At 37.2% G+C, this 6,831-nt stretch overlaps 1 long non-coding RNA gene across 1 annotated transcript; it reads left to right on the top strand.

Moving 5' to 3' along the window:
- The first annotated feature begins 1,243 nt into the window (after positions 1–1,243).
- Positions 1,244–2,571, top strand: LOC147793282 (uncharacterized). The gene is made up of 2 exons (XR_015420473.1): positions 1,244–2,277; positions 2,374–2,571. It is a non-coding gene; the product is annotated as an uncharacterized LOC147793282 (long non-coding RNA).
- Positions 2,572–6,831: the final 4,260 nt, after the last annotated feature.

The raw sequence follows: 6,831 nt of genomic DNA, 5'->3' as shown, positions 1-6,831 counted from the left end.
CCGTTAAAACTCTCCTTCTTCAGATATTCTTACAAAAGGCTCCCACCCATTTCTGCTCGTTACATAAAATGTGATTTAGATTAAAATACTATCATAGGTTAAGTATTATCACGCATTTTAATTTTTTTTTTTAATATAATTGTTATATTTGATTATGATGTTTTTCGTGATGTGATTAATTATATTACTCGTTTTTCATAGATTAAAATATAGTGATAATGGAGAAGAATCCCGAAGATCGCATAACCTCTTTCATTGCATATTAATTAGCATTATACTTATTGTTCGGGTTGGTCAAATTGGTTGGTCTACACCACGTAATTCGTTTTCTACATTTTCCGTTGTAAGCTTAAATCTCTGTAGGCGTAACACATCTTGAAAATCTCATTTGCTTAACCCTCGGTTCTTCCCCTATTTTGTTTCATCAAATAATTAATATTGATTCATGTGTCTATTCTCCTTTGTTTCATAACTCTATGTGAGATCCCACGTCGGTTGGAGAGAGAATGAAGCATTCCTTATAAGTACGTGCAAACCTCTCCCTAACAGACAACGTTTTAAAATTGTGAGGCTGACGATAATACGAAATGGACTAAAGCGGACAATATCGTTAGTAGCTTCAATATGATATTAATAGGTATCTCAAAATATCTCAAGTTAGTGTTTCAATACAAGAAGCATCGAAAATTTATGAACATCTATCACAGAGACAAGTTAATGGAAGAGTACGATCACAAATTTATTCAATTGTCTAAACTCTCGATTTTAGAACTAAAAACTAGAATAAGCGTAGCTTCAAATGTTTGAAAAGGATGTTTAGAATCCCAAAAGAAAACAATACATCGTTTACAATTGGGCGGTGGACGAGATGGAGAAAGAAATTGAAATATGAAAGGGATTGAGTTGAAGAAGTGGAAGACACAATGATGGTGATAACAACGGTGACTTTTCAAGCCAATATGAACCTTCTCAGTGTTTGGCCAAGAAAGTGTTTTTCTACGTCTCCTCCGAACCAGGTTGTTGACATATTCACAAAAGGTGTTTATTGACCGCTCTTTAAATTTTTCAGATCTAAACTTTACGTTCGTTCAAATCCGACACTCAACTTGCAATATTTAGTACTGAACTATAGTTTATCATATATATCATATTTGTAACGACCCGGGAAAGAAAGAAAGAAAAATAATAATATATATAATAAATAAATAAATAAAAGAGGAAAACGAGAAAAAAAAAAAAAAAAAAAAAACTCAGTCGCCGGAAAACCCGCGAGTTTTCCGGCGACCGCCGAGTTTTGCGGAACCCACGCGAAACGACGGCCACAGCACGCCTAGCCCTCAGCCCACGACACCCAGCATCTTCAGAACACCTGCAAAGGGAGACAAGATAGAAAATTTTGAGAGAGAGAGATTTCGGACAAACGTCAGCGAGTGTCCAGTTTCTCCGACGAGCCCTCAAACCGACACCAAATGACATGTTACCACCATGAGAAGGATCCCTAACGAAAGCACAATAACTCAGGGTGCGTTTTGTGTTATTTAGTAAGCGTCGTCGTCGGTAACCGAGGTCGGAAAATTAGGTTTTCTTAATCGTTCTTAGATCTGTGGCTTTTAGGAGCTTTTAGGCCGCAAAACTCCCAGAAAAGAAAGAAGGACGACGAACAAAGAGGAAAAGGGAAGAAAGAGGACCGAAATCGGCAACGGAAACGCCGCGGGAAGGAGAGAGAAAGCTCACCGGAAAATCGACCGAAGTCGGGTAAGGAAGACGAGATCTACGGATCTGGGTCAACCCGAACCCAAAACCCGAGAGAGCCAGCCCATTCCTCCCTTGGCCTCTGCCTTCGGCCCAGCCCAACTACAGCGGCCCAAACCTCAAACCAGCCCAGAAGCTACGGTTCAGTTGAACCAACCCAGACTAGACCCACGGTCCAATTGAGCCGGCCTGCAAACCAAACACTTGCGGCCCAGCCCAGTAAGCCGAGGCCCAACGATTAGTGTTGGCCCAGTAGCCTTCCACAGCCCACGACTCGAACCAAGACCCGAATCGGACTGCGACCCGCGCTTCGACCCGACACTACCGCTCGACGTGGCTCTCTCTGCTGCCGCCACGTGTCACACAACGGCGCAGGTAGTCCCTCGGCTCAGCTCGGCGCAAACGGCTCGGGCTCCCTCCGGTGACGCTCTGGCGGCTCCAGCGGCTGTTCGGCTCGGCTCACCTGTTTTCAGCCCGGTTTCCACTGTTTTGACCCTCCTGGATCTGTTTTCGGCCCCGATTAAGGTATTCGAGACCGTTTTAGAGCCGTATTTCACATTTATTAAATTATAGGTAAATTAATTGTGAAATACTAACGGAAAGTGGTGAACGGTGTGATAGAAAACAAACCCCGGCGACGTAGGAAGTAGCTCTCACGGAACGGGAGCTTACGTTTAGCTATTTAGGGAGTACTTCGGCCAAGCCCAACCAAGTAAGTGGCCTTACTATAGGATAGGCTAAATAGTTGTATGAGTTATGATGATGTGTGGATTATGATGCTTGATGATATGTGCAGTATATACATATTTTGTTGAGTGACGCTTGATATGTTTGACGCACGTTGTGGCATTATGATGAGCATGATGATTGCATGATTTTTACCTTAATATGATGATGTTTTCCATATTGAGCATGTTAGATGATGATGAGTGTCATATTACATCATGTCGTTAGATCGACGTAGGACACAACCCTAAGAGCATGAAAATGATATTAATATAAATATCCACGAGTATGCGTTACCTAGAGTAACAAAGAGATGAGACTAGAGGGTTGTGTCAGAAGAGACATTACGATGGATTTAGTGGGACCTCATGCATTTTGTATGTTCATAAGCATAGGGCTACTTCCCCTAGAGATGATGAGTGCGGACGCGCACCTTATGATGAGCGCGAATGCGCACAGGTGCGAAAGCACACAGATGAGGGTGTTCATGAGGCGCATGACACTATGGGGTTCCGCTGACCTCTGGACGTCACTACAGATTAGCTTGACCAGAGGGTCCAGGGGGTGTGCGAGCGCCCTGGGGACTCACACTCGCACATGTGAGTCGTGTGTAGGGAAGTACTACACATCCAATTTGTCAGAGACTGGAGGCCACCCGTAAGAGATTAGAGATAGGTCCCTAAATCATGATTGCATGTGTTTGCATTTGCATGGCCCCTATAGTGGGGCCACTTAGTGAGTATTCTTTGAAATACTCAGGTCGTGTGCCACATCATTTTTCAAGTAAAGGCAAGGCGCACTTGTACGGAGGACGGCGGCATCGCGAGCAGAGACTGTGGCACGTGCATAGGGTAGACTCATATTTAAATTTCTAGTCTTAAGTTAGAATAGGTTGTTTTGCATTTCATTGTTTAAAATTATTTTGTACACTTTTTTGTTTTTTCTAAATTTCAGTATTTCATATTTAAACACGTAAGACCATGACTCTGTTTTCCAGAGAAGAAATTGTTTTAAACGTTTTTTTGAAGTTTACGTTATCAATTATGTTCATGTAAGAGTTATATTTCCGCATTATAGATGAGCATGAGACGTTAGTAGCGACTCTGAGTATGTGAAAATTTAGGGTCGTTACAATATTTGATCTTTTATTAAAGGCAAATATCTTATTACATAGGCATATTTTCATTTATTACTCTTTCTATATGCTTGTAATTTATTTGATTATAAATAGATAACTTGCACATCTATGCCGTGGTTTTAGCAATATTCTCAATCTGTACCTAAGTGACTTACCTTTACCTGAAAAACGAGTAGCACATCGTTTGAGTATTTATAAATACTCAATAAGTAGCCCCAATTATTTGGGTCGGGAACTACAAATTCCTTTGCTTTTTATTTCCATGATACTCGAAAAAAACAAAAGTTAACCTAATTATATATCAAAAAACGAGTCCAAATGTCAAAAAAAAAACTAGAATCTTATCGAACGAACTCTAATTCATTAGGGAAAGGACTCTATGATGATACTCGACAAATAATACATACACGGAAAAACAACCGTGACAAATCAAACTACGAGGTTGATGGAAGGACCTTGCCTGTCGTGTCGATAACGTATATCTAAGAAGAAGTCAAATAATAGAAAAGAAAATGGACACACATTAGACGTCAAGTTCAAAGAAAAGGTCAAACCTTGAGGAAATATCCAATGAATGAATTTTCCATTTACGTGTAAAATGCAAATACTTTTAACGAGATATCCAATCTCTCACGCTTGGTGGCATATAAATGAAACCAAATAAATATTGCAAACAATAATAATAAAAATTATAAAAAAAAAAAACTATATTCTAAAAACAAAAAATGGTTGATCCGGCTTTTATTATAATCCCGGTGGTTTTTCTTTCCATTTGTGTAGTTTTCACGGTGTTGAGTTTACTTTGCCGGGGGACAGCGGGTGGCACTACCAGCGGAGGAGGTGCTCATTTCGGCGGTGCTGGCCATGCTGGAGGATTGCATCATGGACATGCCGCCCTACACCACGCAGGAGACCATTTTGGAGGTGGAGGACACGATCACGGCGGCGGCGGCGGTGGTGGAGGTGGAGAACACGATCACGGCGGCGGTGGCGGTGGTGGAGGCGGCGGCTGTTGACGTTAATTTTTTTCTTTTAGAGGTGCCATATATATATGTATTATGATTAATTTTCTTTTTTCATTTTTTATTTTAATTTAAAACAATAATAAGGATAATAATGATAATAATGACTAACGGCTATATATTTGAATTTTTTTTTTCCTTTTTTTTAATCATAATAATAATAGTAGTAATAATAACCGGTGATAAATTTGAAATTCTTCCTTTTGTTTCTTAAATAATAATAATATTAACAATAATAAAAGATTATAAGATTAAATTTCTTTATTCTAAATTTTCAAATATAATATTATATATAATTATTTTATTTTAAAAACAACTAAAAAAACCACCCAATATTATTCCCCTCAGCTACCAAGGGATCACGTGAGATATTTTTCATCTTGTTTCGGCTATAACTTTTTTATTTTTAGTCCTAATTTGAGTGATTCACGACATTTTGGATCATTATTCCAAGTTTTATATTATGGATACTTCAAAACATTGAAATTATTAGTAATTAAGAATAAGTTGATTATCATCAAAATATCAATTAATTAATTAAGTTGAGTTGAAAAAAAAAAAAAAAAAAACTGTGAACTTATATGTTTATATAAAATCGTTAAAACAATAACATTAGAAAAATACATCACGTAACTTCAAATAAAAACAAAGTAGGAATAAACAATGTCTTGATCCATCCCGAGGGATACACTAGCTTGAGAAAAGAAAATATATCTATCGTAACCTTAGTTCCATGGCCATCACCATGACCTTGTTATCCATGTAGGGACGTCTTTCCTTTATCTGAAAAGTAAGAGTAGCACGTGGCTTGAGTATTTTAAGAAATATTCAATAAGTGACTTCACTAATAGGATCGGGAAGTGCAATCACATGCAATAATGTTTGGGATCTATTATGTCATAAAACATCATATCATGGCCTTAATTTTAGCTTTCGGCCGAAGTAGAATTGGATGTGTAATACTTCTCTACACATAACCCACGTATGCGCACATGAACCCCTAAGCAAGCTTGTATATGTACCCATGGACTTTGGCATTCGTCTAGCGTACAACCATGCTGCCGGTATATCACGGAAGGAAGGGAGTGCGCATAGTATTGTGGTGTATACAATATCGTAAAATAACATCATGACGAACATAAATGTCGTATGGTATGTGTTTGTACTCATCATAATGGGGAAGTATCCCGATGCACTGAACATAATATGCATGAGATCCGAATAGTTTTTAAATTCATGACGTGTATCTATGACGCAATATGTATCATCGTTCATTTCATACATAACATAGTCCTTTTGGGTCGTTACATAAGTAAATGTACAATATGGTACCATACTTTCATAATATATATAACATTCAAAACTAGCATAACGTGCTAACCTGATAAACCATAGCATGACATTTTTCATCGTAGCAACACATAATAACATAATAAACAAACATATTAATCATAAGGGACGACATGTGCCCAAAAATATCTCATAGCAATGAAGATAGTATCCCTTTCTTATACAAAATCATGAGAGCTTATATTCAATACTATTATTGAAAATATGTAGATGGTCATTATTTATAACAAGTAGTATTAGAGTCATACCTCTAACTTAGCCATGTCAATAGAATCTTAATATCCTAAAATCTCGATTTATTTTCTAATAATTATTTTGAGTATTTTATTTAATTATGTGGTTGACATGGAAAGTGATGATATTTAAGAAATAACTTAAAGTGTTTATAGTGTATAATTATGTAGAACGCTATTAGTATAACCCACTATCATTATTAATGATTAGATCCAAAATTCATGTGTAGATAAGTGGAAAAATGAGTTTATATAGGATTGGAAAACAAAATATTTAATATATTTTTATATATTTGTTAATTAAAAAAATTAACATTTCACACATCATCATATGCAATGCGCACATGAGTATGATCACATCGTCACATATTGAGTTTATAATAAATATAGAAGTGAATTCCAATTTATAGAAAAATATAATTCTAAGAAACGACTCTCTACTGGGAATCAAACCCAGAATCTCTAGTTTCGTAGACCAGCGCCTTATCCATTGGGCCACAGAGTCGATCAATTATTAATTGAGAACTATTTTATATTCATCTGGATGTGAGTAATTTATATCAAATATAGAAGTGAATTTCAATCTCTAGAAAAGTGTAAATGGAAAAAA

The sequence above is a fragment of the Cucurbita pepo genome, chromosome 3 (genome assembly GCF_057944985.1).
Source record: "Cucurbita pepo subsp. pepo isolate OVF chromosome 3, ASM5794498v1, whole genome shotgun sequence".
Lineage (NCBI taxonomy): Eukaryota > Viridiplantae > Streptophyta > Magnoliopsida > Cucurbitales > Cucurbitaceae > Cucurbita > Cucurbita pepo.
Note: the sequence above shows the minus strand (reverse complement) of the source record. Positions and strands in the feature narration are given on the sequence as shown.